Below are 14,028 nucleotides of genomic sequence, written 5' to 3'. Positions count from 1 at the left end.
AGCATTGAGATAACAACAAACTCACTTTAATTGTTTGGCTTTATTTGTAAATAGAAGAGTGATAGTTAGTGTACGGTTATGTGTAATACTGTGTGTGCAATAATAATTTTCTTATAAATAATTTTAGTATTACAAAATTTTGCTCAATTACAAAAACATTGGGTGTGTTTGGGTATCTTTGTGTTGATTTGTCTGTGTGGATGTGTTTGTGTGGGTTTGTGTGTATATATATATACACATATTAAATATATAAAATAGCGGTAAACCCGAAACAATACATCGGTATTGATCATTATCCGAAATATATCGTATCGGTGGCCAAACCGGTGCACCCTCTGGTACGGTATTGACTTCCTTGGTTCTTCCTTGACTCACAGCAGTTAAAGTAAAAAACTGAAATTTGCTACGACTTATATCAGCCACCATCTATTCTCAATTATCCAATCAAAAGCACTAAAACTACAGCAAAATGCATGGGGTAAAATAATTGAGCATAGGAAAAACTTGGAAGGAAGATTTATAAAAGTACAATGTCATACATACCATAAATGTTTATACTTTCAATACAAAAATTGGTACATGAAGTTGTACCATTATAATACAAATAACCTCCAATTTTCACAATATAATTCTAGCTTATTATGCACATAACCAACTCATCCAGGCAAATACATTTGCCTGCTTCTAACATCCTCAAACCTAGTAGACAAAATAAGCAGTACTCCAAATATCACCCATGATATTACTAGAGCTATCTTGAACTTCTCCGCTTTCTCTTTGGAAATCCTACGTGCAACCTTGGCTCTTTCAACCTTTCATTTTGCAGCTTCTCCCATTGCACGTGCTTGCTTCAACTCTTCATTAGCAAGTTCCACCTCGTGCTCATAATAGGTGTTGTTGCTGTGCCACGCGTGCAAGTGTTGGTGTCCAACCATTTGAAGAACTTACATGCATAATCATCACCCTGTACAATCAAATAAAACAATTAAATAGCGTTTCAACAAATTGGTGACTTAATGCACATAATGAGTGTTTTACTAATTTTGGATGTGGTACTTACTGGTGACCAGTAGCGACAACCAAAAAACCTCCTACCAAAAGTATGAAGTTTTAGGGACATCCTAAAGGTACAATGGTCTAGGTCACACAGATGCCCACTGGTACTGGAGTAATAATTACTTGTTTCTGACATTGGTAAGAACCTGCCTCTATATCAATCACGTATACAAGAATACCTGAAACATTCTATACAAACATTCTATACAAGCATGAGTAAAGCAATCCAAATCCACAGTAATAGGTTCTCCAAGTAGTTTATGTAAATCAAAAGAGAATGGGAGTTTGGGCTTAAGAAGGATAAAATATGTTAATAAAGACAACGTATATCCAAAAGAAAATGTATATCCACTCTTAACTTGATTCAACCTAAGATACCAATACACTCTCCACTCTTTTTCTTATGAATCCCAAAGACAATGTACACCCAAAATCACCACTCCATCCTCCTCCTCACCTCTCAAAATTCCTTTGGACAAAAAAAAAAAAAAAAGCTTGGGAACTTTACTGTCAAGTCTGCTTTCCATTTAGATCAATCCCTTAGATTTCGAGACCTAGGACCTCGAATCAAAATGGAATATATGGAAGCTTTTTTGAAAACTCAAAATAAATAAGTGGAATATATGGAAGCTTCTTATACGATTATTGTCACATAGCCACTTAGTCCCACTTGAAAAGGGATGAAACCATCCACTTTAAAAGATGCCACAGCTAACAACACAGATGTTAAAGTGTATACAATCTAGAAGAACAAAATAAATGTAATCCTTGAAAACCCAAATTGCAATCCAAATCTCCAATCCAAACCTCCGAGTACCCACAACCATGCTATTGTCAAACCCAATCACATTTGACCTACCAGTACACAAAATCCCATAACTAATCCAAGCAAATAATTTTGATAAAAACAAGATACAACAAACAAAAACTCAAAATGTAGCTTCAGTAACCAATTAGGAGATTTTGACACAAAACAACAAAAGGAGATTTTGACATATAAGGTCTGGATCGTTTGCCTATGGGCTACGCCCAGTGAATTTATGTAAGAGATGAGATCCTTTAGATTACAAGTTCACCAAGTGAAAAAACCAAAAACAATCTCTCAAAAATTGACAAAAGCAAGAGACGAAAAAACTGAGAATTGAACACGTACGTAGGTCTTCTAATAAATTTTCCATTTATAATGTCCATGAATTTTCTCTTTTGTCTATCTTAATAGGATTCAATTGGGCAATATAGATTTCTATTGGCAGGTATAAAGTATAAACATTAAACAGAGAGTTTGCATATCAGACTAGTTCCAAATCATGGGTTCGTCAAGATTTGTTAGAGGAAATTTTTATTGGAAAGTTGTGGTAGGTATATGATTTGATATTATCCTTCAACTTACGAGAAGAGCTATAGTTTTTGTGTAAAAACAAAAACAATCTCTCAAAAATTGACAAAAGCAAGAGACAAAAAAGGGGATCAAAACAGAGCAGGGGAGACAGAGAGACGGAGCGAAGAGCGTTAGAGAAAATACTTGCTTTGATGTCAGCGTGCATCGATGTGGGAGGCGAGAGGCGAGAGGCAAAACACGGTGACTCTTTTAGTCTGGAGAAGTAAAGAAGAAGAAGTGGGAGAAGTAAAGCAGAACTGAGAAGAAGTGGAAGAAGTGGGTTTTTCATTAATGAGACGCAGGTAGCAACAAATGCAACACTGGGTAGTGTTAGTGGTGGGGCCCACGGGTTTGGGGAAAAGTGGTAGAGATAGGTAACTGAGAACTGAGTCCAAACATTATTTTGCAATTTTTGAGTGAAAGTGGTGTTTGAGAATTGAGTTATGAGTTTTGGGTTTGAGTTATGGGAACTGAAAACTGAGAACTGAGAATTGAGTTAGCTCTAAACCAAACGGGGCCTTAATTTCTCTCATGTATATTTTAGTTGGGAGTGTGGAAGGAGGGATGAGAAACTTTTTTGTTTAGTTGAAAATATAGTTTGTATAAATTTATCATTATGTCCTTATTAAATAAAACAAAAAGTAACACATTATACTTTAAAAAAATTGTATATAGATGGATACTTCATTAAAAAAAAAAAAAAGCATAAGAAATTAACCCAAAAGTTTTTTTCTAAAATAAAAATAAAAAAAATAATCAAAATCAAAAAAAAGAAAAAAAAGAAAAAGCCAACACGTTAATATAGAGAAAAAAAATCAAAGGGAAAAAAAAAAAAACCCAACACGTTAGCATAGAAAGAAAAAATCAAAGGAAGAAAAAAAGAAAAAAGAAGCTATAAACGTTAACCAAGAAAGAAAAAAGAAAAGAAAAAATAGCAGATAAATTTTTTTTTTAAAAAAAACCATGAAAAATGTAATAAATTTTGACACTTAAGGTAGTTTCATAGTTCATTTATAGAAACTTCTACAAGGATTTAGAGTACAAACCATGAAAAATGTAATAAATTTTAGTTATTTTTTTCATTATATTGGTTTGAGTGTAATAAAATGTAATTGATTGTGTGCATTTTTATCCCTAATTTCTTGTAATGCTTCAAATTGAACAATTTTGATGTTGCCTATATGGTCAGAATTTATGAAAGAGTTTTTTCCAATAATGAACAAAACTTTATTGAAATGTATACTTTGATTACAAGGCTATTAGAGCAAGAGAGCCCTAATTGAATACACAAATATGGGCAATGATTTATTTCACTAAAAAAGAACCTAAAATTTGCATTCGCAAATTCTATAAGGATGCAAATTGAAGCCCAAGTGTAATGAAATAATAAATAAGATTATACCCAAGCAAAATACTTCCATTCAAAACAATTTTTGAATAATACAAGTGGCTGAAATTTATGTATCCAAAAAATATATATATTTGTACAATACTTCTTAATGGTAGAACTTATACAAGTGTGAGAACATGTATTCTTCACTAACATAAAACAATCTAAACTTAGCACTAATCCCTCCAGTAGATGCCATTTCTTGCTCTTGGTGACCAAACAAAGAATAGCATTCCTTTAATCATGCCATTCAACCTGACAAAAGAACAAAGCGTGATTTCAACGATAAACATATATAAAAAATTTCCATCTTAAGAACTCACCTAAGGGACCAACATTAAAAGTGAAATACAAAGCAGATCATATGGTCTAAATGTTCATGAGATACATTTAATTCCTTTGTAATCAATGACATAATATGCTAGGTGCATAGCCCAATTTTAATGGGGCAACCAGAAAATAACAAATGCGTTTTGCCTTAAGGAGAAGCAAAGACTAAAAAAGGGCATCAAAGCAAAATTACACTCCAATAAAGGTTGCCACTAAAAGAATTTGAAAAGAGGCCCAAGGTATTTAGTGGCAAATGCAAGTGAAAATTTTTTGGCATGAATTTTATTTCAAGATAAGCCAATTAAATTCACTGCCATGCTTAATTGTTTAAAGCTTCTGTGCTGGACAAAAACAACAGGGAGCACTAATGGACAAAAACAAGAAATCAAACCCATAGAAGGAAAAATCAAAGAGAGAGACAGAGGAACTTTGTTATATTTCTCCATCTTTCTCCTTCCATATACGTTTCTCAAAAGCAAGATATTTAGAAAAATTCATGAATTAGTTTGACAATGGAAAAATGCATTCATCAACTTAAAGATTATGATGAATATATAACAACTTTAAATCAGCAAAGCGAAACTTCGCAAAAGTTTGGGATTTAGTCCTCTAATTGTGAAAAATGACAAAAGATAAATGCTTGTTTATTTAAAAGGAAAACAAGTAGGTAAACCACCATTTATACATACAGATTCTGTTATTTTTGTTATCTTTTCACTTGAACACAATCGGTATCCAATAACAAATTCCACATTATATTTTTCCCAAGTACAACAGGGAATTCAATTTCTTTATCAAAAGAAAACGAAATTCTAATACAATACTAAAAATGAAAAAAATCGTCTTTTTTGTTGAGAAAATTAAAAGAAGTAAAAATCAAAGAGAGAGACAGAGGAACTTTACCAGAACCATGACCAGAATTGGTGGAGCGGAACACGATGGCTGCTAGCTGTAGCCGTGGAGATTAAGCATCAACTTCTCTCTTACCTGATTCTATCCAAACCCTAACCCTTAATTTCTCTGATCTAGATCTGAAAAACATCAAATTCTCACTTAAACACTCGATTCTCTCCAAACCCCAACCCTTACAGGATCTCAGAAGGTGAGTTACTGTTTATTGTTTTTTCTTTGTTTTTGCTTATGGGTTTGAGTTGGGTATGCGGGAAGCGGTAACAACGGGGTTGAGGTGGAGAGTCTGGTGGAGGTGTAGTTGGGGTTGAGAGAGTGAAGTGCTAGGGAGAGTGAGGGAGAAACATGGTTGAAGTGAGAGAGAGGAGAGAAGAGTTTTAGTGAAGTTCAAATTGGGATACTGAAATGAAAGCACACGGATTGCCAGCTGGACTGATGAGGTGTCAGAATAATGAGACATTGGATTAAATGGAGGGCTGAGATTTGTGCTATTGCACGGCATCGCAATCCTATATTTCTTAATAGCTATTTAGTCGAAAATCTGACAAAGTCCTCTAGCTAGACCTCGCAAATTAATGCGTGCTGCTTTTTTTTTTTTTTCATAAGCATGCTTTATTTCTAATATTTTAGAGTCCGTTCCGTTGGGAGGATAAGAAAGTAAGTGGATAGAAAATAGAGAAATAATGAAAAAGTGGGAGGATAAAAATGTTTTAATTTCTCTCATGTATATTTAGTTGAGAGGGTGGAAGGAGGGATGAGAAACTTTTTTGTTTAGTTGAAAATAAAGTTTGTATAAATTTATCATTATGTCCTTATTAAATAAAACAAAAAGTGATGCATTATACTTAAAAAAAAATTGTATACAGATGGATACTTCATTAAAAAAAAAAAAAAGCATAACAAATTAACCCAAAATTTTTTCTAAAATAAAAAATAAAAAAAAGAAACCAACATTTATAGACAAAATCAAAGAAAAAAAAGCCAACACGTTAATATAGAGAAAAAAATCAAAGAAAAAAAAAAAAAACCAACACGTTAGCATTGAAAGAAAAAATCAAAGGAAGAAAAAAAGAAAAAAGAAGCTAACACGTTAACCCAGAAAGAAAAAATCAAAGGAAGAAAAAATAGCAGATTAAAAAAAAAAAAAAAAACCAACACGTTAGAGGTGAAGTCCAACGTAAAAGATATTTTTGGAGTCATCTCATGAGCTTTTACCTCTTAGTTTCTCTCTATTTTGAGGGGAAAATTTTTTGACAGGCTTGAGAAGAAAATACTTAGGTTTCATCATTTATTTTCCTCCCTTTTGACCTAACCAGACACACTCTAAAAAAATTTTCCTTCCTACTTTCTTTCTAAAATTTTCTATCCATCTTATTTCACCTCTAAATAAATACACTCGTTAAGGTTGTAACTTGCTTGTTTATTATAATTATATATTCTCATAATTAAATATTTGACAGAGTCCTATTTCTTTCATTTGTTATTTTTTTTAGGCGAAAACATTATTTTGGTCCCTACATTTTAGTGTCAAAATCAATTTGGTTCCTACATTTTGATAATAGTCAATTTGGTCCTTCTTATTTTCAACATGCAGTCAATTTGGTCCTTACACTTAATTTACTAATGAAAAATGCCTACATAGCAAATAATTTGAGAAATGATATGTCCATAACATTTTCATAACATTTTTACAACAAATCCTAAGTTGCAGATTGTTATTGTTATGGCGAAAAAATAATCTTAATGTTAGGTTCAAATTTGAACTAATAACAACTTAAAACCTGTAATTTGTTGTGAAAATATTGTAAAAATATTGTAAAAGTAGTATCTCTCAAACAATTTATACAGTTGATATGTCTAATATTAAAAATATTAAATGAGATGATGACGTGTCTAAATTTTATTTGCTATGTTAGTAATTAGTTGGCAAAAAAGGCCACATCATCTTTTACAAATATATTTATTTTCTTTTCTTTTTTTACTGTCTTTATTTTTCTTTTAACTTTCTTTAATTTAAATATAATTTTCACATAATTCTGTGACAATTTTCTTCATTGTTCCAGCAAATAACAATTGAACGTGCATATAGCTATTTCACCCGGTGGAGACCATGATTTGGAAACCACTCTCTCTCGTCGTGTTGTATTGTATACCCACAAGCAACCAGGGCCCACTAGAAACCCATACAGAGACTCACAAACACAAAACCTCCAAACCCAGAGTCTGCAGTGTTAACCAGACGAAAAGGACACAGGAGATGTTTTCAAGTGCACAACAAAGGTGGAGTTCTTGTACATGTCGTTTGGGGTTTGGTCCGAAATGATGAAGATGTTGGGGATGAGGTTTGTGAAATCGGTGGCGATGGAGCTCCACCAGTGGACGTCAAATCCAGAAACTTGAATAGAGCAATGGTTCTAGACCTTTTTGAATTAGAATTGGAGGTCCACTAAGGCCTAAGGAGCTGGATTTGGATCCGCATGGGAGAGGAGGATAAGGAGAAGAAATCCCAAGAAGGTCAGTTTCTAAGGCATGAGACCCTGATCTGGCATAGTTGTGGAAGTTGATTGGTGGGGTTTTTCTTTCTAATTTTGTTTGAGTGAGTGGTTTGGAGAGAGGGATAGAACCCATAAAGGAATTGATTGTGCTATCTAGAGAGATAATTGTGGCGGTGAGAGCGGTTCTGGTGGACGAGAGGTGGCACAAGCGCTATAGAGATTAAGTGAGGAGTAGGAGATTGGGAGAGACAGGGCTGTCCTGGGTTTGGGGAAAGAACAATGAAGAATGTTCTGGGTTTGGGAAGAAGAACAGTGAACCATGTGGGAAAATAAAATGAATTTTTAAAGAAATCGTAGGAAAATTGAAGGAAAAAATAAAGGAAAAAAATTGGAAAAGAAAAGGGATATATTTATAAAGGCTGATTTTTTTTTTTTTTTTTGGGAACTAAGCACTAACATGGTCAATAAAATTTAGACATATCATCATCTTATTTTATTTTAATATTAGTCATGCTAACTTTATAAATCGTTTGCCCTATAAGCATTTTCTATTAGTGAGTTAACGATAGGTACTAAATTGACTGTTATTTGAAAATAATATGGACTAAATTCCGTAAGAAACATGTTTTGCCTCTTAATAGTTCCTTTGGAATGAGAAAAATGAATGGAAATCAATCTAATAGAATTGATCATTCGAGAATATTGCATCTGTTCTCTTATTTGAAATGGATATAAGGGATGATTATTCTATCCCAGTCCTCTTAAAATAATAATAATATTTATTTTAATAAAATTGACATGAAATATTAATTTTATACCTATATAAATTAAAAAAAAAGGAACGTAAATGAAATACTAAGAGCACTAGCATCCGAGGATGTAAAAAAGTGTTTATTTTAATCCTCAAAACATACTTTACTTATTTTATCAATCAATTTTACAATTTATCTAACATTTCAGTTTTTATTTTTACATATAACTCATTAAAATAATATAAACTATACCAACAAATAGTATAAAAAATTTGGTTTTTCTCTCTTCTTTTCTTTTTCTTTTTCCTCTCTACCTTTTTGTCTCTGTTTTCTCATTAATTAATTATTTATTACATCCTTGTGAACGGTTGGTTCTCATACATGAGAACCAACTATTTACAGTTAATAAAAATAAATAGACCCACCTCCAGATGTGGGTGGGTTTTGACTTGTTATTTGCTAAAGTAGCAATTGGAGGGTTTTTACACCCCAATGCTAATGCTTTAATAAAATTATTTGGATATTTCATTTATAGACTCCTAAGAGCATCTCCAACAAAAGAGCTAAACACAAAATACTCTTTACTTTAGAGAGTAAACCCATAAAATAGGTTACTGTTTATTCTCTAATGGACTTTCTATATCTTGAATTTTTTTTTTGCTCATGAACAGTAGCTCATCAAGTCTGATGGGCTACTATTTATTCTTCAATTTTTTTTTTCTATTATAATAATAATTTATTAAATAAAAAAATGTTGAAAGATGTGTAGTTGTTAGAAAAAGAATAAATAATGAATGAATAAATAATATTTAAATAAGATAGAGAATGAGATAGAGAATCTGTTGGAAAGTGTATTTGAAAAAGTGGGTAGCTAAAAGATAAAAGTCACTGTTCATTCTCTAAACAGTATAAAAATTTGCCTAATTTGCTGGAGATGCTCTAAGCATACTACAAAAAGTTACGACATATTCCATTCCATTTTGATCTCTCTATTACTCTTCATTTGATTCTTTTATAATCTCCCAAAAATGGTTTAAATGATTCTACGGCCCTTTTTTTTATTATTTAATTTTTAAATCTGATAGTACGAGTTGTTTGTTTGTTTGTTTGTTTGTTTATTTTTTTTTTTAGAGAGTTTCAACCTATAACGTCTAAAAATTAGTACAAAACATGTAGGTTTTTATACAATAAAATTAAAAACTAGCAAAGGAATGGGACATATGGCTTGATGTTACATAAACAACAAGATAGTTTTTTTTTTTTTGAGAAACTGTGTAGGTGACAAGAAAGATAAGTTCAAATCGCTAAACGAACTTCAAAATAAAAAACAGCAGGAAAAGTTCCAAAACTTTGGTAGCAAATCTGTAGAAATTAAAGTAACTGTTAAACAAAAAAAGACGTACCTACTGTGATCGCTTTGGACGGAGGAGGATGAGGCTCGATGATTGCATCGACTGGTAAACAATAGTATGACCTATAAGTGTTTATGCAGCGGGGTCTCGAAGAGTTATTCCAGCCACTTGAAGATTAATTTCAGGCAGCCAAACACATTTTGGAATCTATGCATTCGTTAAAATCTGACATATAATGAAAAACACAGCTTTAGAACAATTTGAACAACAAAACTGAAAGCCACATTGACAATCATCCAAAAGCAAGCATTTTAAACATCTAAGTGATAAGTTTGATTTGCCAAAAAAGAAAAGTTGATAAATTTGGAAGTTCATTACTATTAGAGCTTAGATTTTTTGGCTGATTTAGACAATCCTTCGAAAGTTTCAACTCCCTTTTTTTTTTTTTTTTTTTTTTTTTTTAATAATAATTTGATAATTAGAGCGATTTGAAAATTTCAACCTTCACTACCTTATGAAATATCGAAATTAAAATTCCTATATTGATTTGATAATACTTAAAATTAATACTAAGAGTGGTAGTTTGCCTGTACATCCTTGAGGAAGATATGGATTTCCTTCGAAGCCAGAATTGCAAAAACATGTAAAGGTAGAAGATTTATTTGAACATGTATAGGATGATGAGTTATGACTTGATGATTGGTTATTTCCCTTAACAAAAGGGAACGATGTTGTACTTATCTCCCAATCTTATACCACAGGAACTTGGGACATATTTTGGATTTTAAAGGGGTCTATTAAATTGGCTTCGAACCACATCTGTTCTACTAAGAATGCATACTTGCAACCTACGGTACTTGGAGATTCCTTGTTTATTGACTCTATAGTAGCGTTAAACAGGTGGAGATTTGAAGGGATCGAGGTATGGCAACAGTTGGTAGTGTGGTGCTTTTCTCACAAACAGACATGCAGCCACCAACAATTGTACCATCTGGGGATGTCAATGACGCGAAATTGTCACAACCCACAACAAGAAATTTGTTTGCAAATTGCGAGAACACAAAAGGGCTTGGTGCTAAATCCACACTGGCTGCTGTCTTAGTACCATTTGCACAAATCCAAGAAATTGGATAGTTGACACGAACTGTGCCATGTTGTAATGAAATATTTAGCACCTCCAGTTTGAAGCTCTTCAAGAAAGGTTAGGGAGATGAGGCCACAGCACTTTGATTCTTGCAATCTATCGCAAACCAATCGTTGATGTAGCAACCAGCTCCTATTCCAAATTAAAGGGTATAGAATATCAACGTCCCCACATTGTGCTTGACATGAGCCCTTCGCTGTACCTGCTCCTTTTACCACCGTATTAATTGATCCCAATAACAAAAGTATCTGAAACACAGTTCGCACCATCTCTCTCTCTCTCTCTCTCTCTCTCTCTCTCTCTCTATGATAATAATGATGAATGTGAGTGTGAATCATCAATGCCAAGCCAATACTTTTTATACTAAGAAGTACGTAGTATCAGAATGGTAGTAAAGATGATCATAAGGAAGCAAGAGTAGAGCATGAGATAGTAGAGCTTAATCTGAGTAAAGAACAAAGTACTGCATAAACGACATCAGTTTTTTATGTTTGAGTTTTATGTTCAAATGACAAGTAGTTTAGTCTTTGTTTTGGTTGTTTAAATGCCCACATGTGGGAGAGTTAGTTTTTGTATGCAGTCATGTGCAGGAGTTAGTTATTTGAGTCTGTTAGTATAAGTTATTTAGTTAGAGCAGTTTTCTAGCTTAGATCAATCTATATATAGTCTTGTACATTCATTTTTGTCATTAATGAGAAATATATAGAAATTCTTCATTTCTCTGATATGGTATCAGAGCAAATCCCCAATTTTTAGGGTTTCTTTTTCTCTCAAATTTCTTTCCAATTTTCTCGAGAAAACACTTTGTTTTTGAGAAAATCCTTTTTTTTTTTTTTTGTCATCAATGGCTTCTGCTACCACAAACACAAATACAATTGGTTCAACTAATGGTTCTGTACTTGAAAATCCATCCCTTTCTTCACAAGATTCACCAATGGATGATCCCTTGTTCTTGCATCATGCTGAGAATCCAAGCTTAGTGTTAGTTACGTAGCCTTTAATTGGTGGAGAAAACTACTCAGCTTGGGCTTGAGCTGTGAGAAAGGCATTGCTCACCAAGAACAAATTGGGATTTATTGATGAGACTCTGACTCTCTCATCTCCATTGATTTCTACTCCTTCATTTGTGCAAGCATGGATTAGATGTGATAACATGGTTGGGACCTGGTTGACCAATTCAGTTTCTTCAAAGCTCCAAGCAAGCATCATTTATGTTAGATACTGCTTTAGAAATCTGGAATGATTTGAAGAATTGTTTTGCACAAACCAATGGACCAAGGGTATTCAATCTCCAAAAGGAAATTTCAGAATTACATTAAGGTGAGATGAGCATTACTAATTTCTTTACTCAGTTGAAAGTCTTTTGGGATCAGTTACAAAACCTTAGTCAATTTCCTTCTTGCACTTGTGGAAAGTGTATGTGCAATATCAACAAAAGACTCAATGATTTACAAGGTCGAGAGTTTGTGATGAAGTTCTTAATGGGAGTAAATGAGTCTTTTTCCCAAGTTAGGTCTCTAGTGTTGCTCATGGATCGTATTCCATCACTGAGCAAGGTTTATTCCTTGATGATCTAAGAAGAGACTTAAAGGTCAATCCCAAATGCACCTGTTGTTAAAGTAGATTCCATTGTTTTGGTTGCTAAAGTGTCCACTAATCAAGTCAATCATGTTACCAACCTTGTTAATTCTGGTGGGAAGGGAAAAGATAGGCCAGTTTGTACCCACTGTGGCAAGATTGGTCACACTATGGACAAGTGCTACAAATTACATGGGTTTCCTCCAGGTTTTGAGTTCAAGAATAAGCCTGCTATGGCACATCAAGTCTCCTCAGGGTCAAGCTCAGAATTTGTTTCCCTAATGCATCAATTTTCTGCCTTCACTCCTGAGCAGTGTCAGCAGCTTTTAGCCTTGTTTGGTGCATCCAATCCTTCAATGGCCACAACAACTCCTTCTTCCACTTCTGTTAATGTGGCAATGGCAGGAATGAACTTTTCTCATATTGTTTTTGCTGCTCAAGTGGTAAATAGGAGGGCTTATGGTGGTAATACTTGGATCTTAGACACTGGTGCAACTGATCACTTTGTATGCTTAGTGGATTTGCTAACTTCAGTCACAGCTATTAGGTAGTCTTTGGTCCAATTACCTAATGGGGAATCAGCTCAAGTAACTCATATTGGGACTGTTACTCTTTCTTCTTCCCTAATTCTTAAAAATGTCCTTTGTGTTTCATCATTTTCTTTTAATCTCTTGTCTATTAGTTCTTTAACTCATTCACAGCTATATTGTTGTGTTTTTCTATCTGCTTATTGCTTCATTCAGGACCTTATTTCCTGGAAAACGATTGGGGTAGGCAAGACACTTGATGGGTTGTACTTGTTGCAGTCAAACAACCTTCAACAATCCTCCAGCTCTTCATTTGCTACCTTCTTATCTGCTCATAACCTCACTGATGCCTTTGGTCATTTCATTGCTGTTACTTCCACACCAATATCTTCTTAACCTTCATCTATTTGGCATGACAGGTTGGGGCACCCATTTGATGTCAAACAATAGTTTGTGTCATGTAATTCCTTCTTTAAAACCTTCTTGTAATAAAGGTTGTCAAATCTATCCTATGGCAAAACTTAAGAGATTGCCCTTTCCTTTTCATAATAATATTAGTTCTTGTGCTTTTGACTTAATTCATATGGATGTATAGGGTCCCTACTCAACTCCTACTTTAGATGGCTTCAAATATTTTTTAACTATTGTGGATGATGCTACAAGGGCAATATGGTTATTTTTAATGAAGTCTAAATCTGAAGTTAGGCAGTTATTCTCTTCTTTCTATACTATGGTTCATACTCAATTTGGCCTTAAAATCAAAGCTGTTAGAACTGATAATGCTAAGGAGTTTAACATGTCTGATTTCTTCAATTCTCATGGAATTATACATCAAACCAGTTGTGTTTACACTCAACAACAGAATTCTGTTGTAGAGAGGAAACATCAGCATCTTCTTTGCATAGCTAGAGCCTTACAAATTCAATCCCAACTCCCTCTTCAGTTTTGGGGTGATTGTGTGTTACATGCTGTCTATCTCATTAATAGGCTTCCATCTCCTTTACTACATGATAAAACTCCTTTTGAACTTCTTTTCCACAAAATTCCAGACTATTCTAATCTTAAAACTTTTGGTTGCCTATGTTTTGCATCCACCATTTCTCAAACCAGATCCAAA

The sequence above is a fragment of the Quercus lobata genome, chromosome 4, assembly GCF_001633185.2.
Source record: "Quercus lobata isolate SW786 chromosome 4, ValleyOak3.0 Primary Assembly, whole genome shotgun sequence".
NCBI classification, from domain to species: Eukaryota; Viridiplantae; Streptophyta; class Magnoliopsida; order Fagales; family Fagaceae; genus Quercus; species Quercus lobata.
The sequence above is the reverse complement of the archived record's forward strand: the minus strand, read 5'-3'. Positions refer to the sequence as shown.